Here is a 20796-nt window from a genome sequence, read left to right as displayed (position 1 = left end):
TCCATATGAGAATTCAAGGCCCTATATAATCTGGCTCACATCTACATCTCCCATTAATTCCTATGCAAACCTTTTAGTCTAGTAAAATTGGTCTACTAATTCTTCTTTAGACACACATACACACACAACTATATGTATATGTATGTATACATGTATTATATACTCTCATCTCCATGCTTTCATTTAGAACATTCTTATCAACGTATCTCTGAAATTTGATCATAAAGCAAAACATACCAGAATTTAGGCACCTAAGTGAATATAATCCTTCAAAGCAGGGCAAGTATTACCTACATACAGGATATACACTCATTCCAAATATGCTATCATTTTTAACATATATTTAATTCCATTTTTGGAGTAGTCTTCAATGTCATTTTGTCAGCTAGATAAGAAAATTAGTTTTGTTATGTTGCAGGTACACCGTATGACTCCTACCTCTCTTTTGAAATCTAGTTTGTTACATTTCATCTGTGAAGTCTTCTCAACCACCTCAGTTCTCATGATTTCTCTCTTCTCTAAATTCTTGTAAAAGTTGTTCCCTATTCCATTCATTTGAATGGGATTGAAAGCCACATACAATATTCTATCTTATATTGTTGTATATTTTCAGTATGTGTATATGCATTTATATCTTCTACAAAAGTCCCCCAATGTCTCATAATAATGTGAGATTACCTTGTGTTTTCAAAGGCCATTGGAATGCATATTCTAATAAACATAAGAGTATGGTTGTGGTGGCAGACTGTGTCTGTTGTCCAAGGACCAACTTCACTAAGAGATGATCAGTATTCAAAGGTTCACTACCTTTTCTGTTGTTATTACCATGACCGTGAAAAAAACAAAATATGAAATAGCCCACAGTCAGAGCTTTTACTATGCTGAGGCAAGGGGCCTTTACCCTAAGGTAGCAAATTTAGATACCAATTAATCTTGAGGACATTTCATTTAGAAGACCCTGAAATTACCTTCATCATTATAGGAGCAGTAGAGCTCAGCACCTGGTTATCAAGAATAATTGTTTAAAGTAGGAATCTACCTTTGGTGGAAATTAAGTTTAGACTAGTATTGGCAATCAAAATGGGCTCTTAGCACTTAACTCAACCAAGTGCCCTTGAAGAGTATGGCCTTTGTTTCCTTGGATTAATTCAGTGTCTTTGATTGAGTCTTACTAGGTGCTAAGCCTATGTGGGTATGAATTAGTAGCTAAGGTGGGGTTCCAGGTGGGGCCAAGGAAGGGAGGTGCTAACTCCAGAGCCAATAGTAAGAGCTTAAGTTCTGGTCACTCAGATGATGTTTGATGATGGCTAAAGAGTGCATAAAAAGGGAAGACCAAGCTATTTGCTTAGGGGTCTCACTCTTGGTGGTGCACTGATGTGGAGACTCTGGGCAGCTGTAGTTAAGAGCCCTCCAGCTTGTAAACCCGGATGTTCAGACTTTGTTACACTCTGGTAACTATGCATTGAGATTTGATCTGTCTGTCTGTTGATGTTTATAATTTGTTTGTATTTGCTCTGAAGTTCAGGGTGCTGGCTTTTCCCCTGAACTAAGTGAATGATATTTGTATGCTGGATTAAAGTAAGATTGTTAACCCCTTAATGTTGCTTTCCTTAGTAAAGCAGCTCAAAAGAACTTGGGCTTGCAGCATTCTGTGAGCTAGTTGTTGTTGGTTTTTCACCCCCACAGCAGCTGCTAGCCAGATTGTTGCAACAACTAACATCTTACACCAGGAGTTTATCGACCTGTTGGTAGCACCCTCTGCCATTTTCACAGCAGAAACATAAGGTTGCAGATGAGTGAAGGCAGAGATCTAACTGGAAATTTCCATGTTCAGGGCAGGTTTTGCAAGTACTACTCATGGTAAGCATGGTGAAATGTGTCTTCATTTGGTGGAAAGATACTACTGGAGATATGTTCCATTTCAAAGAGACCCTGGAACACTGGCCTGGGGCCACAACTGTAAAGCCACAACAGAGGGTGAGAAACAAACTGTCTGAACACAATAATTTAAAATTGTGGTTACTCTTACCATGAAATCTTTGGTCAACAACCAACAACCAATGAACCAGTTTCTCCAATTCCTGGAGAAACTAAACCGAAGTTCTGTTGACATTCTTATAAGTGAAATCAGAAGACATAAAGGAGAAGGCACTCCCTATAGGGACAAAAATAAGGCTGAAGCAGAAAACCAGGACAGGAAGCACCGGGGCAGAAAGAGATCTCAGAGGACTGCTGAACTATCTCTGGGAGTAGGAATGAGTGACATGTGGTAACTGTGTTACTTATTACCCAATTTCTGGTCACACATCTAGGGCAGAGACAAGTGGAGCCCTCACTGAGTACTGAGCAAGCAATAAGTTCCATAAACATAGCTATATTATTCTGAGCCCAGGCCTAGAAAGGAAACTCACTTATAGCCTTTACCCCAACATGTAATCCTGTAGTGGAATAACAAAAGCATGATTCTCAGACCAAAGAGGAACAAGCAGTTCATTTGCTCTGAGCCTGCAAAACCTTCTAGGAGGCTAACAGTGACTGAGTCCAGTTACCACATACTGAAATTAAACTATGCACAAGCCAGCATGTTGAAACCTGGGTCAAGAACTTACAGAGTTCAGATCAGGAGAGCAGTGAAGTGATATCTACCCATATCACACCATTTTGAGAACACTGAAAACTATCAGAACCCCAAACTGAGCTGTGAAAGCAGCAGAAGCATGTGAAAGGACAAAGGCTTAGGCTGAACATCTCCACCCTACCAAAAATATGCAGAGTCCAGCACTAACATGAAGTTAGAAGTCATGAAGTGAGGGGGGAGGGAGAAGAAGCAAACAATCCTATTATTTTAAAAATCCTACTATAAAGAGATACTATGAATACAGGGAAGCTCAAGACAGAAATTAAGAGGACAATGAGTTGAAAATATCTACAAAGTCTCAAAGAAAAATACGTATTGGGCACAAGTCCAACAAGAATGTCTAAAAGAGTTAGAGGGTTTTTTTTTTATTTAAAAAGAGTAAAAAAATTATTTTAAAAAACAAATGATTTCATTGGTTACAACTCTTCTTTACAACTTGATTATTGGGAAAATAAGTTTAATGTGAATGTATATGTAGAACCTGTATCATATTACATGCCGTCTTGGTTGGGGGTGGAAGGGGGAGGATAGGGAAGGGGGGAAAATTTTGGAACTCAAAAACTTGTGGAACTCAGTGTTGTAAACTTTAAAAAATTAATTAATTAATTAAAAATGAGAGTGGTAGGGGGGGAAATGGGGAAAGAAGTTAGAGCTGTGAGATAAAGATATGAAAAGATAATTAACAAGTTAGTAAAAGAGGTACAAAACCTAATTGAAGAAAAGAACTTCTTAAAAATTAGAATTAATCAAATGAAAGCTAATGACTCCGCGAGACATCAAGAAATGATAAGAAAAATCAAAAGACTAAGAAAAGGATAAAAGAAAAAGAAATGTCTCATAGGAAAAACAAATGACCTGGAAAATAGATCAAGGAGAAATAATTTAAGAATCATTGGACTACATGAAAGCCATGAACATAAAAAGAGCCTAGAAATCATGAAACAAAATTATCCATATAAGAACCATTCCTCAATTAACAAGTGGTCAGAGGATATTAATAGGCAGTTTTCAGAGGAAGAAATCCAAGCTACCAGTAGCCATGTAAAAAATTCTCTAATTCACTAATAATTAAAGAAGTGTACATTAAAACATCTATGAAATACCACCTCATACCTATTAGATTAACTAAGATGACAGAAAAGAACAATGACATAATGGAATGGATATGGGAAAATAGGTATACTAATGGACTTTTGGTGGAATTGTGAATGAGTCCAACCATTATGGAAAGCTATTTGGAACTATGCCCAAAAGGCCATTTGACTATGCATACCTTTTTTTAAGATTAAAATTTAAAATTAAGTAAAAATGAAGCCCACTTAGATCCTTAGGAAGAGATTAGTGGCTCCCAGTTTCCTTTTTTAAAAAATTTTTGATTTATTTATTTTCAGTTTTCAACATTCATTTCCATAAGTTTTAAATGCTCTCCCCCTCCCTCCCCAAGATGCCATGCAATGCAATATGGGTTCTACACATACATTTCTGTTAAATACATTTTCACGTTAGTCATGTGGCATAGAAGAATTATAGTGAAGGGGAGAAACCATGAGAAAGAAAACAGAACAAAAGAGAAAAAAGTCAGCTTTATTCTCTATGCACACCTTTTGACCCTGTGATACAGTTACTAAGTCTATACCCCGAAGATAACAAAAAGAGAGGTAAAGGACTCACATGTACAAACATGTTTATAAAAGCTCTTTGTGGTAGCAAAGAATTTGAAACTGATGGGATGCTCTTCAATTGAGAAGTGGCTGAACAAATTATGGTATATGAATGCAATGGAATACATTATATGAAATGATGAAGAGAATGATTTCAGAAAAATCTGGGAAGATTTGTTTGCACTAACACAAAGTGAAATTAGCAGAACCAAGAGGACAACTATATATTAATGGCAATATTATAGAACTGATGAATGCAGAGAGAGAGAAAGAGAGAGAGAGAGAGAGAGAGAGAGAGAGAGAGAGAGAGAGAGAGAGAGAGAGAATTTGTAATGAGTTTTGTTTTTCTTACCTTTTCAATGGGAGTAGGAGAGGGAGAGAATTCAGATCACCTAACATGGAGGCACCTGGCTTCCTAGTATTTCCCCTCCCGATGGGAGCAGCCTCCTTTCACTGGTTGCATAGCTAGAAGAGGCTATATTTTAAAACTGACCAGATTCTACCCTTCCTGTGGACTCTTTCCTGCTGCATTCAGAGAGGGAAAATCACCATTCACCCACAGCATAGTCACTATGAATTGAACCAGGAGATAGAATATCTTTCCCCTTTCTCCTTTTAGATCCCATGGCTAGAGTTTTTGTCTTGTTCTCTTTTGTTTATGCTTCTCCATTTCATGTACTTTCGTGGATCCAGGAATTCAAGCCATGGTGACCTTAGAACCAGGATTCAAGGCAGGATGTTGCAGCCAGCCATCTAAGCAGAGAAGCCCAGAGAATCCAGGGTACCTGGAACTCAATCCCAAGAGGGGTTTGGACTTCGAACTTTGAACAGGTCTGTACAGAAACCAAGCTAAGCTATGAACCTAATTACCTTCCTTTCCCCAGAGACTGAGGTGGTATAGAGGTGGGGAGGATCTAGCCCCACATGATATGAGAGTGAGTTTGTTTATTTGTTATTATGCCTTTTGAAGTAAACATTACTTCATAAAAGTTGACCCAACTATTAGTGGTTAAATGGAACTAGGGTGTGTGAGACAAATCAGGGGAACACTCTCATTGGGAGGCTGGATCCATTGCAGAGATTCTAAACACCCTCAAGTCATCTTTTTGGTACTGGAGAACCCTGGGGAATAGTGAGATATAACATACTTGGCCTTCAGGTAGTGAGGGCCAGCATAGTCAGTGTTACACTTTTTTTAAAGTGGGAAAAAATCATGGCTTGTACTTTCACCAAAGTAAGGAGAACAAGATTATATAAGCATCTACTGACCCACAGTCTTTCAGGGTTTTTTAGACAAGTCTCAGTAGCAGAACACATCACTATGGTCACACCACTGACTAAGAAGTGTAGAGCATCTAAGGTCTCACCATTGTTTATTGATTTTTACAAAATATTTGACTTGGTAGAATAAAATGTAGCCTTAAAGACCCTTCGGATAAGATATTTCCTACATGTACACTAGTTTTACAAGCTTCTGTGACCAATATAACTATGAAGACAACTTCTTACAATGGCATATGTTTATCTAAAGTCAGAGGGTCTTGAGGACATCTTGCACAGCTTGCCTAGAGATGGCAAAATTTTCCAAATATTCTTATTCACAGATGGCATCATACTAATTGCATCAAGCCCTGGAACTTTACAAAGGCTCCTTAAGAAAAGCTACAGCAATATGAAAGAGATTGGTATAACTATACACAATGGAAAAACAAATTGAATTTTTTTAAATGGACTTTAGCCAGATGCTCAGCTGCATGGATGACTCCTTGAATTATTCCACCAATATGTAACTTCAACATGTGTTAACGAAAGATAATGAGTTAAAATTAGCATCACGGTTGGGTTAAAGTGAAGACATTATTATGATCATGATTATTATTATTGTTGCTAGCAATAATAATAGCTAGTATTCATAGAGCGATTTAAAGTTTACAAAGTACTTTAATATGTTATCTCAAGTATACGCTATTATCATCCCCAATTTATGGATGAGAAGACTAAAGCTGAGAGAAGTTAAGTGAGATGTCCCAGTTTATACAGCTACTAAGGGTCTGAAGCAGAGTTTAACCTCAATTTTTCCTCACTCCAAATCCAACATTTATCTATTGCACAAACTAATTGAGTTCTGTTTTAGATCTTAGACCAAATTAATTGAAATGGTGTCCCAAACGAGGGAAGAGATAGTATCACTTAACTTTCAACATGGTCAGATCACATGTGGGCTATTGTCTTCAGTTCTGGGTGCCATAGTTTAGAAAGGAGATGGACAAATTAGAGCTCATCCAGAGGAGGGCTTCAGCATGACAACGGGACTGGAGAACAACAAATCAAGTATTAGTTGATGGAACTGGAGATATTTGACCTGGGGAAGATAAGACTTCAGGAGAAATGATAACTGCCATTGAGAATTTGAAAGGCTGTCACATGGAAGAAGGATTAGACTTGTTTGTTCTTTATGGTTCTGGGGATAGAATTAGAAGAGAAGCAATGGGAGAATGTATGGTGAATTAGCTTTAAACTTGATGTAAAGAGAAACTTAGTAACACTTAGAGATGTTCAAAAATACCATGAACTATCTAAGAGGTGGTGAGTAAGGTTTCCCTTTACTGAAGGTCATCAGGCAAGGATACCATTATTCTTGTGGCAGTTGTGTGGCTGCAAATCATAGAACAACATGATGTCATAAGACAAAATTACAAATAAATTGTAAGTAAAACACATATGATGCAACCAGAGGCTGAAAAGGGTGTATACAGAGCTGCCCTTCCTGATTCTGACCTGGCCCCTGGTAATTCAGGGCTGGGGCACTATGGAGATGACAAAGCAATCTCCTTATGGACCAGTGGGCAGGAAATGAACTTTTTAAAAGAGATTGATTCTGCCCTGACTCCCGTCCTTCAGTTCTCGCCATGTGGCAAATAGGTCTTTTTCACTAGACTTCCCCAACCCCAGGCCATAGGGTAAGCATTAACAAATGGCAACTGGAGCAAAGGGATTAAACTAAGCGAATTTCAACTTGATCCCACTGGAAACAATTTTTATTACCTTTCCTGAATAAGGTACCAAACAATAATCTTGAGGTGGGCACATCTAGACTTAGATATAACCTTGTGAGTTCAAGAGACCCAGAGGTCCTGGGCTCGTTATGTGATATTGACTGGTGTTGGGAGGTTTTTCATTAGAGAAGATAACTAACAAGAGAAGTAACTGAAGCCCCGACCTGATATCCAGCAGACATGGACTTGAGGGCACAGTGCAGAGCTGAGGTGAAATTTAACAGTGCTTATTCAGAAGTAAAGCAAAGTGCTTTATGTTCTGATGAGGTTTAAGTCTCAACCTCCTAGCAAAGCACAAACAATAGTTAGTATTGCTGGTTATGTAACTACTATTGCTAGTTTGAAGTTTTTCAGTCAATGCATATTTGTATTTTATGTTTAACATTTCTTTTGTGTGTAGGAAATACTTGTCCCATACCTGATTACATTAAGTACCTTCCTATTCCCCACTTTGGGGAGATCCTAGACATGAGTCAAGATTTAAGTAATTTTACTGAGGTTCCAGAGTGGTAGTTGTAAACTTCCAAAGAGTATGAGAAAAGGAGCCTGACCTTTTCATTAGAGATCAGGTTCCTCTAAGACTGAACCTGATTTAACCATGTGCATGGGACAAGAGCTGAGAAGGGCCTTTTAGTGAAGAAAAATAGAACAAAGTGCTCCAGCCCTCCTGGGTCTAGTAGTGGTTTAAATTGTTAGATATAAAAAATTCAGGATAACTATATGTATATACTTATGTAGATGGTGTGTGTGTATTTGTGTGTGTGCATTTTGTCCTCATAGCTGGATAATAAATCCCTTAAGGGCAGGGACTGCATTTTACCATAATTTGTCCCAGCACAGCGGCCCACATGGAGTAAGTGCCCAGTTAATATTTGCTATTTGTTTCCTGGATAACCATCTTAACTTCTGGTTGGATGAATGAATGGGTATTTATCAAGACATTATGAAGCAGAAAATTGGGAGAAAATCTTTACAGCTAGTGTCTCTGATAAAGGCCTCATCTCTAAAATATACAGGGAATTGAGCAAAATGTATGGGAATACGAGTCATTCCCCAATTGAAAAATAGTCAAAGGATGTGAACAGGCAGTTTTCAGAGGAAGAAATTAAAGGTATCTGTAGGCATATGAAAAAAATGCTCTAAATCACTACTGATTAGACAAACGTAAATCAAAACAACTCTTAGGGTACCACATCGCTCCTGTCAGATTGGCTAAAATGACAAAATAGGAAAATGATAAATGCTGTAGAAGATGTGGGAAAATTGGAACATTGCTGGTGGAGTTGTGAACTGATCCAGCCATTCTGGAGAGCAATTTGGAACTATGCCCAAAGGGCTATAAAAATGTTCATACCCTTTGACCCAGCAATACCACTTCTAGGGTTGTATCCCAAAGAGATCACATAAGTGGGAAAAGGACCTACATGTACAAAAATATTTATAGTGGCTCTTTTTGTAGCAGCAAAGAATTGGAAATCAAGGGGATGCCCATCAACTGGAGAATGGCTGCACAAATTGTGGTATATGAATGTAATGGAATACTATTGTGCTTTAAGAAACAGGGAAGATATGGACTTCATAGTAAGCTGGAAAAACCTACACGATATAATGCTGAGTGACGGGAGCAGAACCAGGAAAACGTTATACACAACCACAGACATATTGATTCTGTGATGACTAACCTTGATAGACTTTGCTCTTCTCAGCAACACAAGGTGCAAAGACAACTCCAAAGGTCTCATGATGGAAAGAGCTATCTACATACAGAGAAATAACTATGGAGGCTGAATGCAGATTGAGAGAAACTGTTTGCTCTCCTTTTTTCCTTGTGTTTTTTTCTCTTTTGTTTTTGTTTTTGTTTTTTTGTTTTTGTTTCTTCTTTCTCATGATTCATTCCACTGGTCATAATTCATCTTTACAACTTGACTATTGTGTAAATAAGTTTAATGCAAAGTTATATGTAGAAGATATATCCAATTCTATGCTGTCTGGGGGGAGGAGGGTGGAGGGGGAGGAAGAAAATCTGGAACTCAAAATCATGCAGAACTGAGTGTTGTAAACTAAAAATAAAAATCTTAATTAAAAAAATAAAAGGTTAATCTGCTATAAAAAAGACATTAAGATGGATCAGGCAGTGTACTAGGACACAAATACAAAAAAGCAAGACATACCCTTTGACCCAGCAATACCACTTGGAGGCCTATATCCCAAAGAGATCATACAAATGGGAAAAGAACCCACGTGTACAAAAATATTTATAGCAGCTCTTTTTGTGGTGGCAAAGAACTGGAAATTGAGGGGATGCCCATCAATTGGGGAATGGCTGAACAAATTGTGGTGTGTGAATGTAATGGAATACTATTGTGCTATGAGAAATGATGAGAAGGCAGACTTCAGAAAAACTTGGAAAGACTTATATGAACTGATGCTGAGTGAGGGGAGCAGAACCAGGAGAATACTGTACACAGTTGCAGCCACGTTGTATGATGACTAACTTTGATAGGCTTAGCTCTTCTCAGTAATACAAGGTTCTAAGACAACTCCAAAAGGCTCATAATGGAAAATGCTATCCACATCCATAGAAAGAGAGTCTGAATGCAGCATACTATTTTCTCTCTATTTTTCATTTTGTTTTGTTTTGTTTCTTCTTTCTCATGATTCATTCCTTTGGTTATAATTCTTCTTTGCAACATGACTAATGTGAAAATATGTTTAATATGAATGCATATGTAGAGCCTATATCAGATTGCATGCCATCTTGGGGAACGGAGAGAGGAGGAGGAAGGGGGAGAAAATTTGGAACTCAAAAGCCTGTGGAACTGAATGCTATAAACTAAAAATAAATAATTTTTTTTTAAAAAGCAAGACAGTTCTTACCCTTAAGGAGCTTATATTCTAACAGAGAAAGACAATAGTTATAAGAAAGTGGTGATCAAAAAGGGATATTTTGTTCTGGGAAATAACAAAGAGAGTGGAATGTAATGATTGACATATTCTTACAGGAACTATCATTTTTCCCCCAATTACATGTCAAAACAATTTAACATTCTTTTTTTTAAGTTTTTAATTCCAAATTCTATCCTTCCTTCTCTTTGCCCCTCCCTGAGATGGTAAGCAATCTGTTATAGGATATACCTGAGCAATCATGTAAAACATTTCCATATTGATTACTGTTCCCACAGCAAGAGGTAGATAGAGCAAGGGTGGAGAGAATGTCCACACACCACCATGACAGAAAGATGGCCAGAGTACAGCATGGTGGGTCTGGAGTCAGCTTCTTATGGCAAATCCTTGCTAATAGGATATGGTCCCAGGGCAGGAGGTAGAAGACTGGAAAGGGGGCAGAGGATGGGGCTGCAGCAGCAGCAACAGCAGTTGGGCAAGATGGAAAGAAGAGGGATGGGATGCAATGTGATAGGTCTAGAGCCAGCCAGATATGACTTAAATAATGATGATTTTCTGGCCACTTCTTTGACCAACTCAGTTGTTGTTCAGAAGGGTCTTACTTTCTTTCTATATTGACTTTCTAGCCTATGACACAGATCATGTTTTCGCACCTAAAGCATCTCACTGTTTTTTGTTCTTTTTGCCTTCTTTTGTGCAAAGCAGATTCTTTCCTCCTCCCTTCACTTCATATCGACTACCTTTGATCCTCCTTCTTTTCCTTTTCCTATTCTTAGTTGCCATCTTCCTATGGCTCTCTATACTCTTCTCTCTACCTTTTCTTTTTTGTTTGTTTTCGTCTTGATCAAACACACTTTAGTTCTTTATAGTTCTATTGTGTGATGTGAAAATACCCTTCCCCCCCATGACTGTCAGATCCTCTTTTCCCTCCTTGAATATTGCAAATTCAGGAATTTGATAACACACTTTTCATGTGTTAAAGATAAACCCTATTGTCTTCTACTACCACATTAAAATATTTAGCCCACACTTGCATTAAAAAAAATTCAAATGATTTTTATTGATGCTTTTTTTTTACTTCATAGACACTTGTAGAAATGTCCCTCTGCCTCTCCTCCTCCCCTCTCTCAATTAAATTTTAAAAAAAAAAGCAGAAGTGCCTAATACAGAGGCCTCAGATGAAAAAGTATATAATATTCTGCCTTGACAGTCCTCCATGTCTCCTTCATCCATCCTTCCTACTGAAAAGAGGCAGTTCTAATTCATTATTCTCCAGGATCATTGTTGTTGGTTTTTTCCAGTCACTCAGAATTTAGCTTCTTTTTTTAGTAATAGTTTCACTAATTTTATTGAAATCATCATGTATATTTTTCTCCTGGTTCTGTTCATCTCACTCAGCCTCAATTAATTCATATCTCCCATATTTCTTTGAATTCCTCATACTCCTCATTTTTTACTGCTCAATAATGTTCCATTACTTTTATATAATCAACACAATTGTTCATAGTAGCATTTTGACATTCAATTCCACCTTATTTGGGGGATTGGAAGGGAAGGTGTTCATCCTGAAATTCACACTCATTCTGATGGAGGAAGACATTTTTATCACAAACACATCCTATTCTTCTGATTCCTGAGAAATCATCCCATCCTTGATTCTCAAGCAATCAACCATTCTTTTTTTAAAAAAGTCATTTTATTGATATCTTTTCTTTTTATATCACTTTTATTTCCTAATATATCCTCTTCTTCCCAACCCAGAAAACTATCTCTCTTGTAACAAAGAATAAAAAGTCTCCAACCATGAGTTGGGGGAGTGATCCCAGAGGAGTGATTGCTCTTCTGAGAGTGTTAGGGGTAACCCTGAGAGGCTGTTTATGGTACTATTATTCCTGAGCTCCCACTATTATGCTCCCCCTTAACAATCATGTAAACCAGACTTAATTCACTTTTAGAAAAGTATTTATTAAGCAGATATAGTAAGAAGAGCTGTTACAAAATATTCTCCCCAAACGGTGGGCTTCCTTGTACAAACAGGTCCTGTCTCACTTGCTGTCAGAAAATAATAAAAGGGTAGGCTACCTCTTTTGTATATTGACTCACTTCTACCTCATCAACTCCTGATTCATCAGGTTTTCCAGCTCCACAGTCAGAGACTCTGGCATCACAGTCAGTCATCAGTCAACAAGTATGTATTAAGTGCCTACTAGGTGCCAGGCACTGGACATCACATAATTTAATCCCTTTTAAGGACTAACGCTCATAAGCCAATCTACCTGAATTACATGAAGAAGGGAAGGAGGTATCATTTTGTATCTCTTTGTTCCGGTCAAGTTTGGTACTTACCATCATTCATTTATGATACTTATTTCCAGAATCATATATCTAGATCTGAAAAGATCTGGACTTCCACTACATGGATTTGGGATTTTTTTTCTAGGTTGATAATAAAGTAAATAGAAATGTATTGAACCAGCAACACTCTGCATACATCCCTCCACAGGGGAGTACAGCTCCCTGAAAGTGCCCTCCCTCCTCTCAAGTGCTGTGATTCTACTTCAAAGCATCATCTCAGTGATGAGGGAGCCGATGAAATTCATTCCTCTTTAAACTCTTCAGCAATGATACAGCCTAGTGAACCACCACTAACAGCTCCCTAACTGAATGTGTAAAACATTCAGATCATGCTCACAGGCACGGAAACAACAACAGCCCCATCCTGCTGAGGGATCAGACAACCAGCCTAATCTCTGAAGCCTGAAGAAGCTTATTTGTGACCCTGACAAGTGCAGCCTGTGTGAAAGATGGAAAACTGCTGAAAGTTCACCTGCCTTCATGCTTCTCATTAAAGCTGAAACCCGAATGACTTTCCTAAAGATTCTTTAAGAGCTGACAGTCTTTCTTGAACCTGTTCCTATAATACTTAGGATTGCTATCTCCGCCATAGACAGATATGAAACATGAAGTTGATGACAGGATGTGGAATAGATTGTGAACAAAAAGAAAAAGGGGTTGATTTTTTTTAAAGCAGTCTGTGTACTGCCTTCCAGAAGGCTTGTGTGCCTCATGATGTTGAAGGGGGCCAGGAAAGAGAACCAGACCCATTCTATGACTAGTAGCTAGAAAGCTACCTGGGGATAATGAGAGGTTAAGTTGCATTTGCCCAGGGTCATAAAGTCAGTATGTTTCAGAGGCTATATTGGAACCCTAGTGGTCTTGACTCTGAAATCCTTATTGTATAAATTTTCTATCCAATATGCCATGCTTCCTCTCTGCCACACTGCTTTCGTTATCATTATTACTGTTAGACACATATTGTTGTCTACAGTTATAAACGTGGCTCACCGGTGGCATGCACAGACGGGATCTCATGTTGCCCACCTTTACAGAGAGTAGGAAAAAGACCTTGCCTGCACCAAAAGTATGATAGTGGAAAGAGAGAGGGGTGAGCAAATTCTAGGACAAGACAGGCAATCTCTCTTCCAGTCTCCAAGATGCTAGAATGAGATCTTGAAATATCTCTGGTCTGGAGGCATGATACTGAATTCAAAAGGAAAACCACCACTTCCCTGATACTTCTTTTTTTGGGTGGGGGATAGGGGGTAGCCTTTGGTTTCTACTTTCCAGTTTAACCCCACATCCTCAAATTCAAGTTACAAAAAAGACCATCATAGGGAATAGCAAGTAAACCCATTTATCTAAGGAAAACTGTAAACACACACTATAGTACTACTGATTCAAATATAGTAGGAAATACAAAACAGTAAATAAATTCTTCAACTGAGAGTGAAGGGGGAGGGCAAAGGAAAGGGAACAAGCATTTATTATTATCATTATTATTATTATTTATTACTGTGTGCTAGGCACCATGTTAGGTACTTTACAAATGTCATCCCATTTGAGCTTCATAATTAATACGGAACATAAATGCTATTATTATCCTCACTTTACAGATGAAAAAACTAAGGCCAACAGAGGTTAAGTGACTTGCCCAGGAACACATAGCTATTAAGTGTTTCAAGCCAGATTTGAACTCAGGTCCTCTTGACTCCAGGCCCAGGTGTCCACTGCACTACTGGAGGTCCTGGAAATCAGGAACATGATGGGACCATCTCCCATACATGTCCAAAGCTTAGGGGGCTGCATTCTACCATTCAAAGCCTTTCTCTCTCTTCCAGCTCCTATGTGATGCCTTTATACTGTACTATCATACTATACTGTATACTGTAAACACTTTATGTGTTTCTTCCAAGAATCTCTGGAACCCACTCAGATAAGTCTGTCATGGTAGGTAGGCAGCGTCGTGCCCAGCATTCTCTCATCCAATAGACATCAGTTCACATAAGTCTTTTTCTTGATCTGAAACCCTCTATTTCCCAATAGATATTCCATCATATTCATATATCAGAACTTACTTAGTCATTCTTCAGTAGATGGGCATTCCCTTAGTTTTTAGGGTTTTGATGCTACCAAAAGAACTCATAAATATTTGTATATATAAAGGACCTTTTCCTCTTTCATCTTTTTTTGGGGTATAGACTTGGCATGGTATAGCTGGGTCAAAGGACATTCACTATTTCATAACTCTTTGTATATAAACTCCAAATTACTTACCAGAATAGTCGTACCCATTCACAGATCCAACAACGGTGCACTGATGTGCCTATTTTCCCACAGGCCTTCCCACATTTATCATTTCCCTTTTTTTTTTTCTGGTCATTTTTGCCACTCCAGTAAGATGACGTGAAATCTCAGAATTGCTTTAATTTGCATTTCTCTAATCAGTGATTAGAAGCATTTTTTCATACAGCTATAGATAGCCTGGGTTTCTTTCCTTGAAAACTGTCTGTTCATAGCCTTAGACCATTTATCAATTGAAGAATATCACTTTTTCTTACAAATTTGAATCAATTCCTCACATATGTTAGAAATAAAGCCTTTATCAGAGAAAATGGTTGCAAAGATTTGTTTTTCCCAGTTAATTGTTTCCCTTTCAATCTTAGATTTATTGGATTTGTTTATGCAAGCTTTTTAATTTTAGGCAATCCAAATTATCCGTTTTATCTTTTGTGGTCCTTTCTATTTCATATTTGCGCATGGACTTTTCTCCTATCCATATATTTGATAGGTACTTTTTCCCCACGATCTTCTAATTTATTTATGATATTACCTTTCATATCTAGGTCAATGGATATTTCCATTTGAAGCTTTTCTTTGTATAAGGTATGAAGTTTTGGTTTAAATCTAATTTCTTCCATACTGCTTTCCAATGTACCCAGAAGTTTTTTTTTTTCAAATACTTAGTCCTTATCCCAGTAGCAGGAGTCTCTATATTTACTGAATACTGGGCTACTAGATACATTCGCTTCTCTGTGTGTTGTGTATCTAATCTGTTCCATTGATCAGTCCTTCTACTTTTTAACTAGTGCCAAATTAGCTTAATAATTACTGCCTAATAGTATAGTTTGAGATACATTAAACCCCGTTCATTCTCATTTCTTTTAGTTATTTCCCTTAATATTCTTTACTGCTTTTTCCCTCTACATGAATTTCATCACCACAAAGTAATCCCCTAGTACTTTGATTGGTATGGCATTGAAAAAGTAAATTAACCTTGATAGTATTTTCATTTTTATTGCATTGGTTCAGCCCACCCATAAACAATTAACATTTTTCCAATTATTTAGGTCTGTCTATTTCAGCAAACAACTTCTTTTGTAATTGTATTCATATAGTTCTTGTGTGTATCTTAGAAAGTAGGCTTTCAAGAACTTTATACATTTTGTAGTCATTTTAAATGAATTTCTCTTTCCATCTCTGGTAGGTTTATTGTTATTATATAGAAATGCTGATGATTTGTATGCATTTATTTTGTATCCTGCATGTTTGCTGAAGTTAATAATTATTTTAATTAATTTTTAGGGGTTTTCCAATTAATTTTTAGGTTTCTTTAAGGATTCCACCATCTCATCTTCAAAAAGCTATCGTTTTAGTTTTTCTTTACCTATGCTTATTCCCCCAGTTTCTTTTTCTTGTTGAATTGCTTTCATGTCAAATGTAAGTGGTGACAATAGACATACTTGTTTCACCCCTATATTTTTGGAAATGGTTTTAGTTTATATTTGTTACAAATAATTGTAGCTCTTTCTTTTAGATATGTTACTATTTATAATTTTAAGGAAAGGTTCATTTACTCCTATGATTTCTAGGTGTTTTTTTAAATAGAAATAGCTGTTGTATTTTGTCAAAAAGCTTTTTCTGCATCTATTATGACAATCATATGTTTTGGTTGATTTTGTATTCATGTGGTTAATTAAGTTTATAGTTTTACTAACACCAAGCCAATCCTACCTTCCACCGCAGTGTTAAAAAGAATGTTCCTGGATCAATGAGAGGTTAAATGATTTGCCCATGTCTCCCACTATTACTCAGTGACATTTAGAACTGGAACCCAGGTCTTTGGCCTCCTAGTCCAGTTCTATTTTCATGATGTCTAGCTGCCTCTTGATGCAGGTGCATCAGGTTAAATTGAGAGTTCAGGAGTACAGAAGGCATGAGAATAAATGAATCTGGAAGCTACAGCCTGGTTTCTGACAGTCTCAAAAGGTCAAGGATTATAAGAACTGTTTCTGAATAGCAAACGGATAGTTGCAGTTCTATGCTATTCGTGTGCAAGGGGTGGCAACTCTAATAAGCTTAGTAGGTTGGGAAGTCTTTCTGAAGTTACTGCTGTTCTTTTTCCTGGGTTTATATGTCAGGTGTAATTGAGGTTTTCTCCGAAAGGTCATATCACTGAAGCCAGTTGCAGACCTATCAGGTCTGAAAGAAGAAGGCTATCATTATTTTCAGCTAAATTTCAAGTATAAATGGACAAGAATCCACGGAACTGTATTTCAGCCAGTATTAAGCCAGGAACTCTCTTCTGGAGCTGGGTAACAGCACTAGCTAACTGTGAGTTCAGCATATACACCTAGCCAGAGATGACTAACATAGATGTAAATGGTCTATTTATTCCATAAGCCACATGAGTGCAATACAGTGATGATACCCCCCAAAAAAGAGGTGAGGTGTATGTGTGGTGTACAGGGATCTGAGATGTGACCAAACGGAAGTAAAAATGAGAGTCTGGAGTTTGTACCAACGAGTGCACAATCAGTGGATTTAGGCTTTATTTTACTGAATCTAATTTACTGATAGTCCTGTGAACAGGGCTCCACAAACTGCAAGGACAGTAAAGGAAAAGGATCATGAGATCATGGATCTATAGCCGAAAGGGACCGCAGCAGTAATCTGGCCCAACCTCTTCTTTTTGTAGACGAATAAACTGTGGTCCATGGAGGTTAAGGGACTTGTTCAAGGTCACACAGGTAATAAGAATCAAAGGTGGAATGTGATCCCAGGTCCTCAGACCTCACAGCTAGTGCTTTTTCCACTATACCAAAGTGCCTCCCTAAAATCCAAGGGCTAAGTCATACCTCCAGCAACCTCCTAGTATTTACTCAATCCTCACACAAAGTAATAACTGCTCATCCCCACAACTGAGCAGTTCCACACAGTAACATAGTGTCCATCTGGGCTTGTAGCACATCCTCCATCTTTTATCATATCCTAGTTTGCTTATTTCATGATACCCCTAAACACCTCTTCATTAAATAAGCAGGAGTTTTTCCAGAGAATGTTCCCTACTCTACCAGAATGGGAGTCTATGGGAGATTGTACTCCTTCATGTACGGAGGGTTGGAGGAGCTGAGAATCATTCTATTGATTGGTTTTCCACCATTGTTTTTACAAGTTGTTCCCAATTAAATGCTTGAAAGTTTGATTTATGTTTCCTGTCTTGTCTGTTCGTAGAGAATGCGCTGGGCGGGGACTCAGCCATATTTGCAGAACATTCCACACTGAATCTGGAAAGCAAAGGGTTCCAGAGTCACGTGGGACTGGTGCCGCACATGTCATACAGGAGAATGTCTGCATTACCAGATTCATGTTTTCAAATATTTGTAGCTATCTCATGAGGTTGTTGTGAGGCTCAAATGAGATAATGTATGTAAAATGTTTTGCAAATTCTTAAGTGCTACATAAATGTTAACGATCCTTATTACTATTATTAGAATGACTGTGCTGACATCACTCCTTTCCCAAGCAACAACTCAACTCAAATGCAACCTCATGAAATAAACCTTTATTAGTGCCCCCCCCCCCAGCTTCTAATACCCTCCCCTCTCTCTATGGATCATGTTTGTATCTATTTATATACATTTCTTCCCCATTAAAATATTAACTTCTTGAGTTTTTTGTTTTTGCCTTTCTTTATGTTTCCAGTGCTTAGCATGTAGCAAACTAGTAGGTGTTTAATAGATGTTTGTTGAATGATTGATAGGGCCTGATGGGTTGCTTTGTCATTTGGTAAATGTTACAGGGCTACAATGTTAATTCTGATAATTTTATCTATTATTCCATGGAGACTAGGTTTAGGAAAAAGAATAGGGTAGGCTTGAAGGAAACACGGAGAAGCAGGAAGCCCACTCCACCTACAAAAAAATCTTCCCCGTACATTACAGTAATTAGGGATGTACATGGATTTAATAAAGGGCAGCTAGGTGGCTCAATAGATACAGTGCCAGGCCTGAAAGTCAGGAAGACTCATCTTCCTGAGTTAAAATCTGTCCTCAGACACAAGCTGTGTGACCCTGGGCAAGTCACTTATCTCTGCCTCAGTTTCCTCATCTGCAAAATGAGCTGGAGAAGGAAATGGAAAACTACTCTAGTATCTCTGCCAAGAAAACTCCAAATGAGATCATCAAGAGTCAGACACGACTGAAATGACTGAACAACAACATGGATTAATAAATCCTTTCATGATGCAAACATATGTAAGAGAAGGATTTACTTCTCACATATAACCTGGTATAAATTATTTTAAACATGTCAACATTTGGCTAAGATGTAGCAACACACAGGAAATGGTAGTTTAGATTAGAGCAAAGAAGAGGAAATTTAGAGCAGAAAGATGGGCCTAGGTAGGACGTGGGATTTTGATGTCCAGATGATATTATAAAGGTACTGCTTCTCCAATAAAGTAGTATCTTACCAGGGGAGATGAGACAAGGTATGAAGACAACAAATGCAAACTTTACCCATTTTGCAATGTGCCAACGTATCTGGTTATGATTCTAGACTCTAACTAACAATGGAATGATGGTCAAAAGGGTCCAAGGGACAGGGAGTTTAACCAGATAGGCAGAGGTCCACAGGCCATCTGGCAGCTACCAGAGGTCAAGTTCAGGGGCATCCACAGAGCAGGGAGGAACAAGGAGATACTACAAATCAGGACAGAGAAGAGACAACCTCAGCTTAGGGATGATGAGAATGCTCCCCACCCACCTCCAGAGCCCTAGTCTAGTGTCCAAGAGAGGGGAAAAATCACTTTGTCACCTTCTCTTCAAACTAAGAGCTGGCATAAAGAGAAGTACTGTCCCAAAGCCCATGTGTCATGGAAAAAGCAAGCTTGGGAAACTCATCTAACAACAACAATAACAGCGTTGGCTAACATTTGTACTGTGCTTTAAGGATTACAGAGCATGTTTCATATAGTCTATGATTTGATACAAAAGACTTGTAAGGAGTGAATGTCCCAGGTCAGAAGCTGGACTCCCAAGATCAGGTAAGGGGCTGTAGGATAATCCTAGTCCCTTAGGGCCCAAGGTAATGGTGCAGCCTAATATCGCACTGGAGTTTAGCACTTCATAGAAACACAGATAGGATTTTTAATATGTATTATTTTATAATTTTAATTATAATTATAATATATTGTATTATATATGTTATATATAATATAATATATAATTATATATAATTATAATTTTGTATAGTGTCATATCCCCCTACTAATATGCAAACTTTATGAAGGCTGAATAGTATCTTATCTAAATCTCCCGGGAGCCAACAAGGTATGGTAGAAACAACTGCATCGCGAGTCCAAAGAAGACCTGTGTCCTACCTTCTTCTATGTTGCTAAATCATGTGTCATTGGGCTGGTCATTGAGTTTCACTTTATCTGTTAAGTGACTTGTCTAACATCACACAATGAGTTAGTGACGTAGACAAAGGTGAGATCTTATTCTCCATGTCCCCTCCAAAGATGACTTTGGTTATTCAGCCTTCTATGGAAATTCACACAGTACCATTAGGATCATTCTTCCCCATGAATCTCAGAGACTGCAACTTTACCTGAATTGTTTTTTTCTTCCTTTTCTTTTTATGTTCTTTTCCCCTGGGGACCAGGGGGAGGGAAAGAGATTATACCTATCCTGTTTCCAAAAAGAATTTGAGTCAAAAGCCTAAATTTTCCATCTATTTCTGCACCCATGTAGTACATTGCATTTGCTAATGGCTAACATCATCATCGTGCTATTTTTAATGTTTCAGAAGGAAAATTTCCTTGACTAATCAATTATTTCCAGCCCAGCTGAGCCTTCCACCTAAGAGCATCCCGTTCCTCCTTAGTCAGTCAGCTCCTAGGTTCTCTCTATTTCGT

The 20796-nt window shown here is 37.9% G+C and overlaps 1 long non-coding RNA gene across 1 annotated transcript in view; it reads left to right on the top strand.

Annotated features, from left to right (window-relative positions):
• Positions 1–18280, top strand: part of LOC118857395 — a 33940-nt gene extending 15660 nt beyond the window's left edge. The window contains exons 2-3 of the long non-coding RNA XR_005010919.1: positions 4993–5130; positions 18111–18280. This is a non-coding gene — a long non-coding RNA (uncharacterized LOC118857395). The remainder of the gene's footprint in view (positions 1–4992; positions 5131–18110) is intronic.
• The last annotated feature ends 2516 nt before the right edge of the window (positions 18281–20796 follow it).

The sequence above is a fragment of the Trichosurus vulpecula genome, chromosome 7 (assembly GCF_011100635.1).
Source record: "Trichosurus vulpecula isolate mTriVul1 chromosome 7, mTriVul1.pri, whole genome shotgun sequence".
NCBI lineage: Eukaryota > Metazoa > Chordata > Mammalia > Diprotodontia > Phalangeridae > Trichosurus > Trichosurus vulpecula.
Note: the sequence above shows the minus strand (reverse complement) of the source record. Positions and strands in the feature narration are given on the sequence as shown.